The sequence below is a fragment of the Cryptotermes secundus genome, unplaced genomic scaffold, assembly GCF_002891405.2.
Source record: "Cryptotermes secundus unplaced genomic scaffold, Csec_1.0 scaffold953, whole genome shotgun sequence".
Taxonomy (NCBI): domain Eukaryota; kingdom Metazoa; phylum Arthropoda; class Insecta; order Blattodea; family Kalotermitidae; genus Cryptotermes; species Cryptotermes secundus.
This window is the reverse complement of record NW_019732863.1, coordinates 307479-326374: the sequence shown is the minus strand read 5'-3', so window position 1 is coordinate 326374 and position 18896 is coordinate 307479. Positions and strand designations below refer to the sequence as shown.

At 41.1% G+C, this 18896-nt stretch overlaps 1 protein-coding gene across 1 annotated transcript in view; it reads left to right on the top strand.

Moving 5' to 3' along the window:
• Positions 1-749: 749 nt before the first annotated feature.
• Positions 750-18896, top strand: part of LOC111867811 — a 38305-nt gene continuing 20158 nt past the window's right edge. Inside the window, exon 1 of the mRNA XM_023857987.2 lies at positions 750-799. The gene's annotated coding sequence lies outside the window, so the exon portion shown is untranslated. The remainder of the gene's footprint in view (positions 800-18896) is intronic.

Genomic DNA, 18896 nt, shown 5'->3' with positions numbered 1-18896 from the left:
AGGCCAATTAGTGACCGCCGTGCCGAGTGGACCCAGTTGGACTCCACCCCCAACTAAGCGAATTAAAAAAATATTTTAAAAAATTTTAATAAAAATCCCTTAATAACTCAAATGTTAAACACAAGTATATGATACCATAGGCCAGTCTTTTGCTTATGAATGAAATAAATTAGGTTAAAGCAATTTTTTTTTTGCCGTATAAACTATGGTTCGTCGCATGCCTTGCCGACGGATCAATTCCGTCCGTTTCCATGACAACTTATCGGTATGTCTCAACGTAAACATAGCGCTGTTCTAGTTTTCAGTTGTTATAGATTTTATGCGTCTAGAAATTTCAGGTGCCAGGAGGAATTGTTCAGTAAGCATTCAGGAGTTTGAATAATTGTTTGTTTGTTCGGCTGTGAAAATCGGTAATTTTGGCTCAAGGATTTGTGTTTGTTATCTTGAATTTCTCTCTCGGACACAGACGAAAAACAAGAGTTACATGAAGAAGAAGGAAAAACAGAAAGATATGATATTAATAACAGGACATATAGACGAATACAGAATACATTTTTTCACAATGAATATTTCTTGCGTGATCATTTGGCTGTTGCAGAAACTGGCTTATCCAGTCTTACCGTTGAAATGAATTTTTGTCAACACAGCAAAGATCTTGACGAGTGCACTTTCAGTACGACGCAATAAGTGAGGAAGTGTACGAGGGGATTACACGGATGTGTGGGACAAAATTGCATGTCGCTGCCTCGAACAGACCGTTGTTGCACGAAGACGGTTAGGAGTCAGCAACAATGCAGAGGTATAGATCCACTCAAGAAAGGATATATTTTTCAGATTATTTTATAATTTTGCCTATATCAGCATCCGTGATATCCACTTATTGCTTACACGTACCCACTTTTGCGAAGCTAACCATATTTTTGTCCTGTGTAAAAAAGGTAATGTTATGCCTTTAACAGGCTTTGGAGGCCAATAGGGTTAAGAGGCATCAAGGCTCCCACATTATCTCTGGACAGTCGGCACACAGATGGCGGTAAGGTTGTCACTCCTACGCGCTGGCCGCCATTTACCCCCAGGAAGTTTCCTGGTACTCATTTCTGTTAGAGGCTGAGTCAGACCCAGGGCCATAGTGCTGCTGGAAGGATTAGGTCAGTGGAAAAAATCCACCTCATCGGAAATCGAACTCGCTACCATCCGGCTTGTAGCATAGTGCCTCAACCAACTACGCTACCACCTGCCTCCACAGTCCTGTGTACTGTATTAAATATCTCAAAGAGGAAAACAGGCATACAGTGCTAAATTTACCTTATTTTTCTACTCTGAAAAGTGATCAGAGTTTCTTATGTAATCCACCATAATATGTTGTTATACTGTCATCCATATTTCTCCATTTCTTTCAAAAATGGATATCAATCTTCAGTCATCGTGGAATTGCTCTTATGACAGAAATTTTTTGAAGACCACGTGAAAGAGGTTGTTACAATTCAAACCTTGGGAATAGGTTAAGGTTTTAGTAGCATGTCCAAACTGACCAGTCATGACTTAACAAATACAAAAAAAAAAAAAATATAATAACTCAATTTTCTACTGCAGCCCCATATTTACTAGGATAAATAATATATCCTTAAAATCTCTTGATCAACTGAGCGACTATTGGCTTCTCAAGAAGCTATGCTCAGTGGTCATAACATGATGCTACGTCAGAATTCGTTCAAATTTAGTGAGGCTTCCAGCTCATGCTGATGAATGAACAAACACTTTTCTGCATTTTAAAGTGGATTCTTTTTAATTACACACAATTTGCTGTATTTTGGTTGTGCTGCTTACAGTTCACCCTGACAACTGTGTTCATGCAGGCCAAGTTAGTCACGCGTGACTGACACAACACAGACATATACGGGCTAGGAATGCAACGTATTTATTTAAACAGCTAAGGTCCAGAGGATATGAGTCAGCAAACACAAAACGTAACGAAATGTCATGATATTCAAATATAACTTAGTAAGAAAAGATATTTTACACGGCTCCTAAAATCAGTATCGATAACATAAAATTCTTCGATACTTTCCGCATCTTCCTCTCTTCCCTGCTTAGTTTGTTTCTAGGTAATTGTATAAGGACGCAATATAAACAACTGTGTCCACAGCTGTTTTCACACTAGTCGACTAAATACACATTTAATATTTGGTATTCGTTTAATTTTTAATTTTAAACTTGTTATGATCCCTTCTGTGGTCTATTGGTAAGAGTTCCTGGCTACAGATCCCGAGGTCCTGGTTTCGACTCCTGGGCTACCAGATTATCTGAGAAGCAGTGGGTCTGAAACGGGGTCCACTCAACCACGTGAGGATAATTGAGGAGCTATGTCAAGGAAATAGCGGCTCCGGTCTAGAAAACCGAGATTAACGGCCGTCGGGATCCGTTGCGCTGACCACGCGACACCCTCTATCCGCTAAAGTTGGCACTAACTTCGCCGACAAGCGGTGGTCGCTCGGTCGGTATAGTTCGCTTGCGGACTGCAGGCCACGAAGTTTTTTTTTTATTTTTGTTGTTAGTATAAGTTATACGGAAGACGGAAACGAATATATAGAAAGAATATGGTGCAACAGGATTCTAAAACGCAACATTGCGATTTAATACATAAAGCGATCTATTTAGACTAATCTAATGGATCTTAGAGAGATACATGGGATGGTATGTATTTGATTGATCTGGCTCAGGATAGGGACCAGTGGAGGGCTCTTGTGAACGCGGTAATGAACCTTCGGGTTCCATAAAATGCTGGGGAATTCTTGAGTAGCTGCAGAATTGGCGGCTAATCCAGGAGGGCTCAGCTGCATGAGTAAGTAAGTAAGAATAATATAGTGATTGTTATTAAGATTGTTTATTTTTATGAACTTTATTAAAGATCACATAGAAGGGTAATTTATTATAGGCTGCATTTAATTACAAGCATTGGGTAAGCGTTTATTAAAGATGTATGATATAATAAAGATAAATAATTTAATCATTTCAGGAAATTAGTGGGAAGAACAGGTCTTGTAACTAGTTGTTCTTCATGAGTCATACATAAATTTCTTCTCTATCTGTCGTGTGTATTTCATAATACGTAATAAGGTATATACAGTAGTATCCTAACATTCGCATGATACAGCCTTAGTCTATGGGTTCAAAATTATGACTATAAGAGACATCTATCAATTCTTAACGCATCCATTCACGAACTCAAAGTTACAAGGAATTTTTAAGTAGCTTAGAGCTATTCAGCTTGAAAAGAAATCCACTCTTTGCATGGAACCAAATGCTCTATTGCCGAGCCCGCCGTTCGACCCTGTCCTGCACCATAATAAAGTTAACACGCACGCTCTCTTTCTTTAAGCAGAATTTTAGTATTATCCTCTCATGAACTCCTCGGTCTCCCATTTGGGCTCTTGTCTTCTGGCATCCTGACTTGTGTGTACACGCATCTCCCTAATTTGTGCTACATGCCTTGTCATTCTAATTCTGCTTTATTTCCTCGCTTCATGTAGATTACAAATTATAATGTTCCAAACTACTTAATTTTCTCAGTCATCCTACTACTTCCTCTTCCTTGTAGCTCCAGATTTTCTGAGAAGTAGTGGGTCTGGAACGAGGTCCACTCAGCCTCGTGAGGATAACTGAAGAGCTATTTCAAGAAAATTGCGGCCCCGGTCTAGAAAACCGGGATTAACGGCCGTGGGGATCCGTTGTGCTGCCCACGCGACACCCTCTATCCGCAAATTTGGCATTAACTTCGCCGACAAGCGGCGTTCACTCGGTCGGTATAGTTCGCTTGCAGACTACAGGCCATAGAGTTTGTTTTTGTTTTATTTGTAGGTCCAGATATTCTCCTCAGTACCGTGTTCAGAGACACAGCCAATCCATGTTCTCTTAGGGCGAGAGACCAAGTTTCACGATCGTGTTAAAGGGTGGCTATGGGACAGAAACGATTAAAATTTATAGTTTATTTATAAAGTAAATAAAGCGGATTTAATAGAATTATACAGCACGCATTAATGCATATAGTGTTTTGCTGGGAAAGCCAGAAGGAAAGAGACCACCACGAAGAACTACACGTAGAGGAAAGGATACTAATAAAGTGGGCCTTAGAGAAAGAGGATGGGGTGCCATAGATTGGATTCATCCGGCTCAGGATATGGACTAATGGCGGGTTCGTATGAACACTGTAATAAATTTCGGTTTCCATAAAATACTGGGGAATTCCTGAGTAGCTGAATGACGGGTGATTTTTCAAGAAGGAGCGAGCTCCATGGAGTTAATTACTCAGTTGCACTTTAGGCTGAGGTTATAATGATGTTCGTGCTTAATGATTTTTTCTCAGAACCTGAGAACTTTCTTCGATTCTTAGGATTCAGCGAAACACGGTGCGGGCATTACTTCTGTACAGGAGTATGCAACATTTCCGATTGTATTGTGTATTTAAATGCACAGGGAAAGAATGGCCACATTTGAAATCTCTTCGAAGACCTGGTGATTTCACAAACAGTCCTTAGTGCCGTTGATTTAAAGTGCGTTATGGAGCACTGAAGTACCTTAATACAGCCGTAATTCACCTAGTCTGTTGAGTTGTTCCTATAAAGCTTATTTCCATCGAAATATGGTACAGTTCTACAAAAGTCTCTTTCTATTACGTAGAGAGTTGATTACGTGCCGATGTAAGCCACATACTTTCATGCTGGTATCTTACTCGGCTTATTCTTCGACCCTGAAGATGGAGGTTATATGTTTTTCCGAAACGTCCGTTGACTTCTAATGGACTACACAGCGTTACATCTCAGAAGGTAGTACTCATCATAACCACCCCTGTGAGAACATCAAATACCACAATTTTACTATTTGTTGGTTGCTATGTAGGTGTATTTATTTATTGATTCGTCATCATCATCATTTTATAGATTAGGCGAATCGCCAGTTCCGGCCTCTAATAATGTTGCTTCTCCTTCTACCTTCTTGGTCTTCCTACGCCTCGTCTACCAGACTGACGACACTTATAGGCTTAGCGTCTGTTATATACTTTTAAATTCTTTTTCGTTTGTCTCTATATTTTGTAATTTTTTCATATAAAGCGAAAATATCCAACTCGTTGAGTATATCGTATCATAATAATTTAAACGCTGAATTTAAAGTAATGGGAGCCTCAACTCACATATTCAGATATGGTACAGCTGCACTTCTGTGATTCAGCAGTGCAGTAGATTCGCAACTTGACCTTCGGAGCGACGACTGTGTGCTCTGATGTTCGCATGGAGAAATGGCCAAATAATACATAGCAAGAAAAATAGGATGTCTGGGGCGCCTGACACGAAAACGAGCCACATAAAGCTATAGAGATACAAAGAGGAACGTGAAGCGAGGCTTTTTACAGTAGGAGAGCTCGCGAGTCACGAACAGCAGGCACTTCTTTAGTTTTGAAAATGACGACTGTGTGAGTAAACATCGTCTGTGAGTAGAGGAGTAACCACTACAGTTGCAGCACCTTGCTTAGCTCCCTTCCTCTCTTTAAAAGGCAGACTTTTGGAATCACCATGTTGCCTTGTATGCTTCTTTCTAACTTTTAAACACAGTGACTGATTTTAGGGAAATTGGTACAAATATCGTGGCATTTGAAATCACCATAACTTCGTAGTTTTCAGTTTTCTGCAGTAAGCTATAAAAGCTTGGATTACATATGGGCCTGTGTAGTTAGAGCGATGTAGGATGATAGGATCAGAAAATTATGTGTTGTAATAAATTAGCGGAAAATAGTCAACTTTTCAAGGGGAAATTTTTGTTTGTAGAGTGGTAAAAAAAAGTAAAGCTATTCCTGTAACAGGCCATGAAGGCCCATTGGGTTGTGAGACGTTGAGGCTCCCACATTATCTAGACAATCGGCTCAAAGATGGCGGTAAGGTTGTCAGCCTTACGCGCCGGCCGCGCTTTACTCCCCAGGAAAATCATTTAATTAATTCCTGGTACTCATTTCTGCTAGAGGCTGAGTGAACCCCAGGGGACAACGTGGTAGCAATGCGAAATTTCTGTCTTTCATATTCTCCTTCATTTAATGATGCTTTGTATTCCTCAGAAAGTATAATGTCTGATGGTAGGATGATAAGGGGAAAAATAAATTGAAAATAATTTCATATGAAGCGGTAGTTGTCTAATTTAAGGCATTATTCCCGAATTTATCTGGAGGGACTGAGGAAAATTGCGAAAAGTTTCACTCTAGTCTAACTCTAGACCTCTCAAATACAAAGGAATGTTTATACTTGACCAGGTCTTTGGGTTACTAGTACCAAGGTTAAGAGATATTTGCATAAATAGCTATGGAAAAACCATTAACGAATTTTAAGGAATGCTTGCACAATAGGAAACCATTATTTATGAGATCTTCCGTGAATTCCCTTCTTTTTCAAAGCTTTCGTTTCTACGTCACAAATAATGGAGCGTCCAATGTTAAGCAGATTGGTAGGTTTACTCGTACACTGCAGAGCATATACCGTCGCCTGCATTTTCGTATATTCTATCCAGTAGCGTAGTTGGTTTAGGCACTGTGCTACAAGCCGGAAGGTCACGGATTCAAGTCTCGATTAAGTCACTAGATTTTTTTCAATTGACGTAATCCTTCTAGCAGCATTATGGTCCTGGGGTTGACTCATCCTCTAACAGAAATGAGTACCATGAATCTTCCTGGGGGGGTAAAATGCGGCCGGCCCGTAAGGCTGACAACCTTACCACCATCTGTGAGCCGATTGTCTAGAAAATGTGGGACCGTCAACGTCTCACAACCCTAAGGGCCTCCGAAGCCTGTTACAGGGATAGCTTTACCCTTTTTTTTACGAGTATCTATACCATATTCTCCTAGCACATCACCAGCTGCTCTAGAAGAAAGTATTTCAGTAAGGGGGGAAGGGACTGTCACTTGCTCGTTAGTATGAGGAAATACCGTCTTTCCGCCGGTAACCGTCATGAGAAAGTATTTCAAGTGAAACAGCATAAATTTACCAAGCGGTAACTGTCAGAGAGCGAATAAGATGAAGGAAGACACAGAGTCATATTAGGAAGAACTCGAAGTGAAATCCATAACGGAGGCAGATTCTTTCATAAATAGCTGTAATATATTGGACATCGCACGCAAACATTTTCTCTAATTGCACAGTACCGGAGGGTAACATTTGTGCATGCTGAAAATTTACGGAAGGTCTCAATGTAACATACAAGCCAGGGAATTCTCTAATGTTACGTCGAAAGAAAGTCGTAACTTTCTCTTGAACTGCAACGTTAAGTGTAATAATGATAATCATTTTGACGCCTTTTTAACTTTCATCATACTGTCACGTGATGGAGTGACGGGTTTTGGACTGATGATCAGATTTACTGTACACTTTGATACAGCGCGTGACTACATTTTACAGTTCATCACACACACACCAGTGTACGTAATCATGTCTTCACTGCCATTTCTTGGTAGCAGCTTTCAACGGCGGACGTTCCCTTTCCTTTGGGTTACCGAAATGTCCCTGGCCTCAGCTACCAGCTTCTAAGAGCAACAGCACGGTCGTTGCGTAGCAACGAGTCTACCTGCCACAATATTATAGAAAGTAGGATGTACAAGGTCTTCAAAATTGACTATTGAGTAATTTTATTTGAACAACGATATCGCAGAAGTAAAACCTCAGTTGTTTGTGCTGGTGTGGGTGTTCAATATATCCATTGATGACCTTGACGTTATTTCAGAACATGCCCAGTAAACCCATAGTCCATCTCAACAACGGCGTAATACACACAAGGATAGTTTGCACAAAACATCGACACCAGTACTTCTGGTGACTGTGCATATTTAATTTATGAGATCTCTGATTCTTGTAGGACGGCTGTCATAGACATGATCTTCAAGAGATCACCACAGAAAAATATTCACAAAGATTAATGCTAGGAAATCACGCTACTCCAGATCGAACAGAGTAGAAGTCTGAAATTATTTAACCATGGAAATCTTCTTCTTCTTTCGTATTAGGCCTTCTGGAGAGTTACTATCAGAATTAATCTGGAACTTTGGAGCTTATAGGTAGTCGGTAGGACTCATACTGGTGATCGATCCTCTCGCAAAGCCGCTACCTACACAGGACGACACAAACACAGAAGAAGCGTACACAGACATCTATGTCTCTAGTGAGATTCGACCCACGATTCCAATGTTTAAGCGGGAGAAAACATTTCATGCCTTAGACCAGGCAGCCACTGTGATCGGCAACAGGGATATTAGCTTGTTAGCGTTATGCGGCAATGTATTTAAAACAAATCATTAATTTCACAATAATTTCCTTGCAAACAGAGTAAGGTTGTCTTCCAGAAATGTTCCATAACATAATATTACATTTAAGCATCCTGTTGCACCAGTATATCATTTGTATCTTGCAATATACGTAGTATATTTCCGTCACAAATACAACAAAAGATTCTTCAGTTCACGATATGTTTCGACCATACATGGCCATCATCAGGTGTCTGTTGCTAAAACTGTTGTACTGTACTGCATGTCACAATTTCCATGTGGCTAGTAATCGGTACACCTTAATTAAAATTAAAGTTACAATTTAAAATTAAAAATTCAATTTAAAATGGGTCAGCCCTGTCTTTATTAACTTTTTTGTTAAATTTAATTACAAGACAGAAAGAATTAAAGTAAAAAGACGACAGGGAGGACGAAAAAGTAAGGAAAGGAGACTCAGAATGCCAGTGAATATACATCCGAGCATTAACAATGAAAAAATATCATCTCCCAAGGAATGCGAATTTCTTCCAGTCCAGCTGAAATGACGCGCCAATTTATGTGAGACGTTTCAACGGAGAAGGGTGTGGTCAAGTGACACTTACTTTTCTCAAAGAGTAAATTGAGGTTTTTCTCGGTAGCATAACTTGTGATTACGTGATGGAAGTTTCCTGTGACTCAGTTCAAGTCTCCTTGTTCCTCTTGCGTGCACAATCAACCGTTTGTATATTTCGGAATCTTCCTTTTAAGATAACACAGGTCACTACCCCTAAGCTGGCATTTTGTATGTCTAAATTGAGTTTAAAATATAGTAGGTCTGGAACGGGGTCCACTCAGCCTCGTGAGGATAATTGAAGAGCTATTTCAAGGAAACAGCCGCTCCGGTCTAGAAAACCGAAATTAACGGCCGTGGAGATTCATTGCGCTGACCACGCAACACCCTCTATCCGCTAAATTTGACTCTAGCTTCGCTGAGAAGCGGCGATCGCTCGGTCGGTATAGTTCGCTTGCGGACTAAAGCCACGGAGTTAGTTTTTTTTGTAAATTAAGTTAAAAATTTTATATAAACATTTATATTTTTATAAGTTAATATAATCTAACGGCATCACCGTGTTCATTATGTGTTTGTTCTCATCAGAACAACTATTGAAATAACGATTTTCATGAAAATTGGCAGGAATGCTCCATGTTTGTACCTTTTAATTGTTCGTCTTCTGTAGCACCAAAATGGCTGCCGCAAACTATCTAAGACGGAAGCGAATCTTGGTGTAGAATCCTAAAATCAATTGTTCGAAATATAATGCAACACTGTTATCATGGATTATTTTTGCAGAATGTGGAACACCAAACTGACGGCTGTACAGAATATATCATTATGCGTAGTTGGGGCTATGCTACAAGCCGGAAGGTCGCGGGTTCAAGTCCCGATGAGGTCATTGGATTTTTTCAGTTGACCTAATCCTTCCAGCCGCACTAGGCCCTGGGGTTTACTCAGTCTCTAACAGAAATGAGTACCAGGAATTAATTAAGTAATCTTCCTGGGGGTAAAGCGTGGCCGGCGCGTAAGGCTGACAACCTTACCGCCATCTTTGAGCCGATTGTCTAGATAATGTGGGACCCTCAATGGGCCTTCACGGCCTGGTACAAGGATAGCTTGACTTATGTGTAGCTTAGGTCTTAATGGCGAAGACCAATAAGCTAGATGTGATGACATTTTATGTGGTAATAGTAACTACACCTATAAAATTTTTATTAAAAATTCTCAATGTGTAAATTGCGCACAGAAATTTTTCACAAATATTGTGATTATTCATATACAGTTATTATCATCCTAAACACAGAGCCGGCATATCTCGGTCGGTATAGCGAGGTGCTTTGCGCTCAAAGTCCGAGGAACTGGGGATGGATTCCCGACAGGGGCAAGGTATCTCTCTAGTCTCCACCGCGTCCAAACTGACTCTGGGGCTCACCCAGCCTCCCATCAAAGAGAAACCGGGGGCTTTATCTCCGGATAAGGCGACCGAGGCCTGAACCTGGCCACTCCCATCCAACTAGTTACGAGGCCAAGAATGATGAAGCTATACCTCCACTCCCCCACACATCGTGACAGCGTAATATTTAATTACTTAATCACAAGGAAAACTTGTCTTTAATTTTACCAACCTCAACATGAAAGTTGAACCCTCTGAATTAGAATGGGCATCATAAGTTTTTTTTCCCCCCAGTTTTCTGACACAAATGTGAGAACGGGTGCTGAAACATCAGGAAAGTAGACAACCCGATGGACATGTTCTTAAAGCAACTTTCGCGTACACAGAATGTAGAGCTATGGGCCGAGTTTGTCAGTGATTATGCTCGTAAACAAGTACGGCGGGAAAGAGCATTTGTCCCCCACAACACAAGTCACGTTATTAACGTTAAAGGGATGTGGCAGGCCGCGCCATAGCTCAAGCGGTTAGTCACTGGCTTCCCATCGCAGCGGTCCGGGTTCGATCCCGGGTCTGGTCAAGTGGGATTTGTTGTGGAAAAAGTGACGCTGGGGTAGGTTTCCTCCGATTACTTCGGTTTCCCTTGCCAATCTTCATTCCACCACTTGCTTCACAATCACCCTCACCTTTCATCTGGGGCTGGTACAATAGACCAGAAGGGACTTAGTCCCACCCCACTAGAAATAAAAAAAAGAGGGATGTGGCATCATGGCACAGCGAATGCTCAGTTGGCAGAATAAGAGATCGGCCTCACAAATAGAAGGCAACTACGCAAATGTATTAAACAAATAGTCGGACTGCAGACCGAGAACGGTCCTTCGATTTGGGGTTTGGGCTTGAGGTTAACAACCCCTCGCCATAAGAATAGAATTGATTTGTTATGAAATCACATGACGTGTCTCAGAACTGTCAGACGCCAAGATAAATGGTCTACAAGGTGAGGAGATAAGTTGCATAACGAAAAATTGATTTGTTCCTTCTTTGCCTGTATTGCTGTCATAGAGCCCAGGAGATTGTGAGGAAGAGGAGATGTAGTATTTACGGGATACTGGTTAGTATACTGAAGAAACTTACGCATTCATAGAGTCGTAATAACAAGATAAACTAGGTCTTTGAGAAGCAGATTTTATAAACACTTAAGTATATTCTATACATACCAACTACACGAGTAAATCAACAGTCAGTAAATTCACTGATTTTGCTGCTCGCCATAGCAGATCCGATTAGTGTTCCAACCAGCCGTCTATCAAGCACGTATCGTAAGATGCTTAGGTCCAGGAGTAAGTGTACCCTTACAATATCGATTCCGTATTAAGACTTACAAAACCACGCCATAGCTCAAGCGGTTAGTCGCTGGATTCCCACCGCGGCGGCCCGGTTTCGATCGCGGGTCTGGTCAAGAGGGATTTGTGGTGGACAAAGTGGCGCTGGGGCAGGTTTTCTCCGAGTACTTCGGTTTCCCCTGCCAATCTTCATTCCACCAATTGTTCCACAATCACCCTCGCCTATCATCTGAGGCTGGTAAAATAGGCCAGAAATGGCCGCAGTACGAGGGACTTAGTCCCACCACACTAGCATTAAAAAAAAAGGACTTACCAAATATTTTCCCTTAAGCCTACCTGTACATAAATTTTGTTTCAAGTTTCTTAGGAACACGTCCACATAGAATATGCTTTTAATCACCACTGGCCGCATAGTACAGCGTCCACGTGGAAAGTGTTGTTAAATAACCCCCCCCCCAAAAAAAAAGGAATACGTTCACGAGGCTGCACGTAGAAGAACTCGGTCACAGAAATTAACAGTAAATAGCTCCATGGAGCAGAGCCCCTAATGAGTTCTTAGTCTCTCGGGTGATGAGAGAGATTCAGTGCCTTTCATGGTGTCTAAAGGTTCATCACTGTGGCCACAGGAGTTCGCCACGGTAGCATATCCTAAGCCAGTTCAGTGCAGACGACGCCCTCACATTTACTAAAGATCAGTTTTAATAGTGTTTTCCCATTTATGCTTTGGACTTCCAGCACTTAAGAAGAAAAATCTCATTGCCTATTTTGGACACAAAAATTCCTTACATTGAGCGCCCGTTTTACACCGGCCTGCCTCGCTTCTTCAGATAATTCTGTCTCATGGATATCCAAAAAGAAAACCTGCATTAGGCAACTAAATTTCCCCTTCGATATATCCAGTAATTTAAAGTTGTAGCTCGCGAGCTGCTTGTACAGTACGCATCGAATTCCTAACATAAGCCTATGCTTGTTATCAAAGGACAAAAGCAGAATTTCAGATGACATTGCTGTGTTGATAACGCCTAAGGCTGATTAAATTTGATCGTAATCTGTAGCGTAATTTATGTAATTAATCACGGGAACGGACATATAATTTCAAGTATGTGTCGTTTCGTGTAGTGTAGATAGTCCACTAATCCAGTTACCACAGTGACCTTGATATTTGCTCCTGTTGATCTTACATGGAACCGCCTCTGTGGTCTAGTGGTCAGAGTTTCTAGCAACAGATCCAGAGGTCCGGGTTCGATTCAAGACGCTATCAGATTTTCTGAGAAGTAGTGGGTCTGGAACGGGGTGCACTCAGCCTCGTGAGGATAGTTGAGGAGCTATTTCAAGTAAATAGCGGCTCCGGTCTAGAAAACCCAAATTAGCGGCCGTGAGATCCGTTGCGCTGATCACGCGACATCCTTTATCAGCTAAAGTTGACACTAACTTCGCCGACAAGTGGCGGTCGCTCGGTCGGTATATTTCGCTTGCGGACAAAAGCCACAGAGTTTTTTTTTATCTTATATGAGAACTTCTTCACTGATTCGTTTAACACTCAGTGAATCCTGATCCAACCATGACCCGGCTGTTAGCCATGTCGGTAAAATTGCAGACCCCCTAACGAACGTCATAGCCTAGTGTGTAGCAGTTCTGCCACGTATTCGGAAAATGGCTATTTGAAATTTTGACCCAGATACCGACTCTCCTGACTTACGTTCCCCGTGGTTTTTATCGTCCCTCCAGGTAAATACCGGGATGTTTCCTATATTTGGGTAACTACCGTATCCTTCCAAATAATCATCAATTCATTATTTATTATTTATACTAACAATGACGCTATATAACCTAACATATTAAGAGCGTTGTTAAATAAATCATAAATAAAATATTAATAAATACAGACGCTCCGCTTGAAAAAAAGACACGGAATGTCCACATTCAAGTATGAAGATATGCTGGCAGCGAGGTCGGCCACAATTTGCATACGTAATGGTATGCTTCGGGAATTCAACGTGGACCCACTCACCTACATTCAAACTTATAGTTGTCTGCCACACTTATGAACATTGACAGCTCTACGAATTGTATGTTCGACTTGTTACATACATATTATATGATAATTTTATGATAGTCTCTGTCCCAAATTGCATATAAAACACGAAAACGTTTAGTTTTCTTTGTTACTTTTCCTCTTCTTTGACGTATCTCACTTTCGGCATCTTTTCTGTCTTACTTTGTTTCGTTATCTCTTTCTTTCTTTCTTGCTTCCTTTGTTCTTTCCTTGCCTTATTTCTTGCTTCCTTGCGTTTTTCCTTAGTACCCACGCGTGCTGGAATGCTCCAGTTTTACTTGCACGTTGTTATGCAGCGCCTTCAAGGCGTTGTTTTCACTGTTTCCTCCTAAGGTAATGTGATTAACATACAAGTGTTTCAACACAGAGTTTGGCTTCTTTCAAACTTAGAAGGCACTTGCTTCTTCAGACCGATACATTATTTTGGTTCATTTGATTAATTCACTCTCTGGGTTTCTTAAGAAATTGTACACGCAAAGACATATAAGGGCCTGCAGGACAAAGAGGCTTCTACATGTCGAAAGCATCATCATATTTTCTTAAGAATCGTGTGGGGTTTGTTTCCCATATTTCTGAGCTAAGTGGTATATACGGCATCTGTGTGTGACCATATTTCTCTCTATGATAATTTCGTAATTATATCTCATTTGATAATTTTTACGCAGTTCAGCACGAAAGGGTTGCAAGCAGGGTTTCCTTAAGTTCACACTTCCAATTTTCCCTGCCATTACTTCTGTCAACTTGTAAATTGATGTGATAACAAGTTATGAGCAGGAAAAGACATAGTTGGGAGCATGATATGCTGCTAAAATGGGGACATGCTGTTAAAATGGAGACTCGCTATAGCTCGAGCTGGACGGCCGAGGAATTTGGATTCGATTCCTGGCAGAGGTAAATATTTTTCTATATTTCGCAGCGTCCAGACCGGCACAGTGACCCACACAGCCTACTATGCAATAGGTACCGAAGGCTCTTTCGTCAGGAGTAAGACGGGAGGGGCGTGAAGCTGTCGAGGCTATGAATGGTGGAGATATATCTCCACCCTCCACAGGTCTTCAAGTCATGGTGCTTGATTAACTAAGTAAAGGGAAAACTTTATATTTAACAGGATTTAATTTGCCTCTGACAAAATTAGTAGCAAGAGATTTTGAACAGAGCAGTGAATTGCCAGTTCCACATAAGGAGGGCAATTCTTTTACCAGCGAAAGCAGTTATCAGCTCAAGAGAGACTGTGCTCAGTGAGTCAGTTAGTTACTGTCGACTAATTACAGTGTCTGACCTATTTTCTGAAGATATTCCCTAACAGGTTCGACTTTCGGCTAGAACCTCATGTGTTGCGAGAGAAATTTAGATTCTTTCAAGCATTGCACGCAGGTTTAGGACTAATCTCTTTAAGTGTCATCACTGTTTCCTTCCTAGTTATTTCTAGTGCGCAGTGCATGATTGTCGTTTTATATTCGACGTTAATAATAACTTCTGGGGTTGATATGCACTCTCCTCTTGCTCCCACTTTGGAGCATATGGCTGATTTATCAGTTTCATGATCATTTTACAGACGGCAGGGCTCCTTGTACGTGTGATCAGCTCGTCGCAAGGCCTCTACCTCAACACAGGACAACATAAACATAGAATAAACGCATACACACATCAAACATCCATGCCCTGTGTGGGATTCGAACCCACGATCCCGGCTTCCAAACGAGCGAAGACAAACAGCTCGGCTACCACAAAATAACGTACCAAGTACCCGTTAGCTCATGTTGCTGTTACATTACAAGTTAGTCCGAAACAAATGCACCAAACTGATTTAACAACAGCCCGTGCCTTCGAGAGTTGAGGTAATTTTAAGACAATGAAGTTTTATTTTTGCTGTTTTGTTCCCTAGGAAGATCACGTGAGACGATGCAGCATTCTCTTCTCCACCCGCTGATCATGAGTAAAATTACTGTTGAGATTGCTATGCAATGAAAATTACAACTTCCACTCGCTATGCAAGTTAAGTATTCGAAGTCCAAATATTTCGTGTTTCACCGTGTACCGATACTTAGAAATAATTCTCTGCTGATACACATAGGAGTACAGGCTAACGTATTGCTCTCATCGGATAATTGAAGGTTCTTCTGAAATGGACTTATAGATGGAAATTATTTATTGATGCTTATGTTTGTAAAAGGATCATTGAACCGGATGTGGCAAATAAAACTCAGCATTTCTAGGCAAAACTTACAGAGTTAATAGACCTGAAACCCTAATGATGGCTGAAAGAGAAACAAGCGATAGTTCAGCACGTGACCGTGACACTTTTTGTGTCGTGACAGAATAGATGAAATTTGAAGTTTCCACGGAGATTAAATGCAACAAGTCAATAACGGAATAAAACTCCAACATTTCACACGTTGCCTCTGTCTCCATTATCATGGACCGATGTGATGATTGACCCAAAATGGATTATCATATTCTTTTATGTTATCTTATATGCCTGTAGGTGTAAAGCTTCACCAGCTGCCTGAAGCTAAGAACACAGATTGAGGGTTTTGAGAACAGTTGCACCTACGGAATAGGGAGTAGCAGGAAGACTGGAAATTTACACAGTGTGGAGTTTCTCAGTTTGTACTCCCCACCTGAAGCAATGAGAGTGAGCAAATAAAGGATGATGAGATGAGCAAGACAAGAAGCTTCCATTGGAGAGATAAAGAATGCAGACAAGAATTTAGTCGGGGAAACTTGGGAGGCCAGATCTTAAATGGGAGGATAGTGTTAAGTGATATTAAGTAATATTGAAGTAATATCGGGTGTCCGGATGCAAGGTATCCGAAATAAAAAAAAATTATATCTCGGAAAGTAATTGTCATACACGTATCTGGTTCATGAAATCGGAGAGGAAACCCCTGTAAGTTTCTATTTCCATACCCGGCTTACGCGCATGCGCCGCCACATTTCTGCCACCATGTTAGGAATCACCTGGACAGAGAGATGGCTGGGAGATAGATCGGCAGAACTGGATCAATTGCTTGGCCTCCTAGGTCGCCAGATTGAATCCCATTTGATTTTTTCTTGTGGTGTTATGTGAAGAACATTGTCTACCAGGTTAAGATCAACGACCTGCAACACCTGAAAGCCCGCATAAAGGACGCTGTGGCTATGGTAACACCAAACATGCTGGATCGTCTGGATATTTGTCGTGCCACCAAGGGAGCCGACGTTGAAATTTATTGAGAAAATTATATACCTAGAAAAAAACTTTGATAATTTCCCTTTGTAGCCGTGTAACCCATAAATGTTTATAATAAAAGCTTTCTGAGATATAATTATTTTATTTTGGATACCTTTCATCCGGACACTCTGTATATTGTGAGGGTGTGGACTGGATTCATCTGGCTGGGGATAAGGACCAGGGTGTGGTCTTTTGAACACGGTAACGAACCATGTAGTTTAGTAACGGTCTGGAATTCCTTGTTTAACTGAGCTTCTACAGTTTCTAAAGATGCACTCTGCTTGTTTAGGTATATTAGTGTATATGTTCATTGCCAGGGCTTTTCGTGAAATAAACTTACTGAAATAATCGAATTTGTTTATTTATCTTATCACTATTCTTTAATAGATTATCGTTTAAAGTTTGTTAACTTCCTACGTGTATCTTTAATAAAACTTTATAAAACTGGAAACAGTTACAAGGTGATCAATTTCCTGTCGCAGGAAAGTTAGAGCACTGCAAGAAACCGCGAAAGAAAATATCAAATTATCCTCAATTATTATTATGATCAGAATAGAAAAAGAAAATAAATACGTCGCACGTAATTTATGTTATTCCCGCCAATGCGCCGCACAGTGACGAGTTTGCAAGTATCAAACAGATCGCTTGATGCATTAAACAGTCTGTGATTGCATTGCGAAGAGACAGTGTTGGGCCTGGATAAATTTGTGTGTTACACTGTATGTGGCCTATTTTCTACCACCAGATTGTGAGGACGGAAATCTGGGTTAGATAGAAGGAGAAAACATTTTATATTTTATAGATATACATGCAGTCCATCCGGAGCTCGATATGCGTTGTCTTGTGATTGGCCAATAGGAGAGTAGTGGGTGGAATCAGGCAGTCAGCTGTCCCATAAATGGTCACAGCGAATGCTGCTAAACATGGAAGTGCCTATGAATGAGGATAAGCCATCAGTCTTCATGCAGCGGAGCATGTTCAATGTTGCTTTACTCGAATTCCAAACTCATATGGATTATAGCAGCATGTTAGTAGCTGAATTCCGTATTCCACTCAAAGTGGACCCATAATTTACGTTGAAGTTGCCAGGATGCAATCGGATCTCACTGGCTCTATCGCTAGACGATCCTCCTACCCTGTTATCTACAGGTATATACATGGGGTGTCCAGGATCCGTTAGGACTCATTTTTTTATATTTGTCCTACAATGCCATCTGTTGGCGAGTAGTGGCGTTAAGATTCTTGAAGTTTCAGCTGTGGCTGTCTATAATTTCGAAGCGCAAGCATCGCTGCATTATGTGTTCTGACCTTGAATGTATTGTAACAGTACTGTTCTGACGCTCGTCGGAAAATGGCGGTTGAACAGAGAGCCAACATCAAATTTTGTTTGAAGTTGGGCAAAACAGCCGGAGGCGTACGAAATGATGAAAAGTGTGTACGGTAGTGATTGTTTGAGTCGGTCGAACTTTTCTCGATGGTATGCTGCATTTCGTGACGGCAAGGAGTACATTGAAGAAGCTACACATGCATCAAAGCCGAGAAGAAGTCGCACTAAAGAAAATGTAAAAAAGTGATCGAAATCGTTGCATCAGACAGATGTGTTTCTGCAAGACTCCACTCATCGAGGAGCTTTTGGGAATACCAAAAATTATTGTGCATCAAATTTTGACCGAGGATTTGGGCAAACGGAAGGTCTGTGGGCGGTTTGTACCGCACGCGCTGTCAGGCGATGAAAAACATGCCAAAGTGGAACACTGCAAGGACATATTACGGTCGGCCCAAAGTGATATAAAATTTACAAAATCGATTGTTACTGGTGACGAGACATGGTGTTTTCAATATGAGCCTCTCACAAAGCGGCAGAGTGCAGCGTGGTTGGGCCCAAAGAAACCGAAACCAATGAAAGTGCGCATGCAAAAGAGTCGAATAATGACACTGCTAAACGTTTTCTTCGATTCCAAAGGAATCATTCACAAGGAATTTCTGCCAGAAGGTCAGACAGTGAATTGTGATTATTATCTCGGAGTCCTCAATCGTTTGTGGGCGAGAATTCTTCGAATTCGAC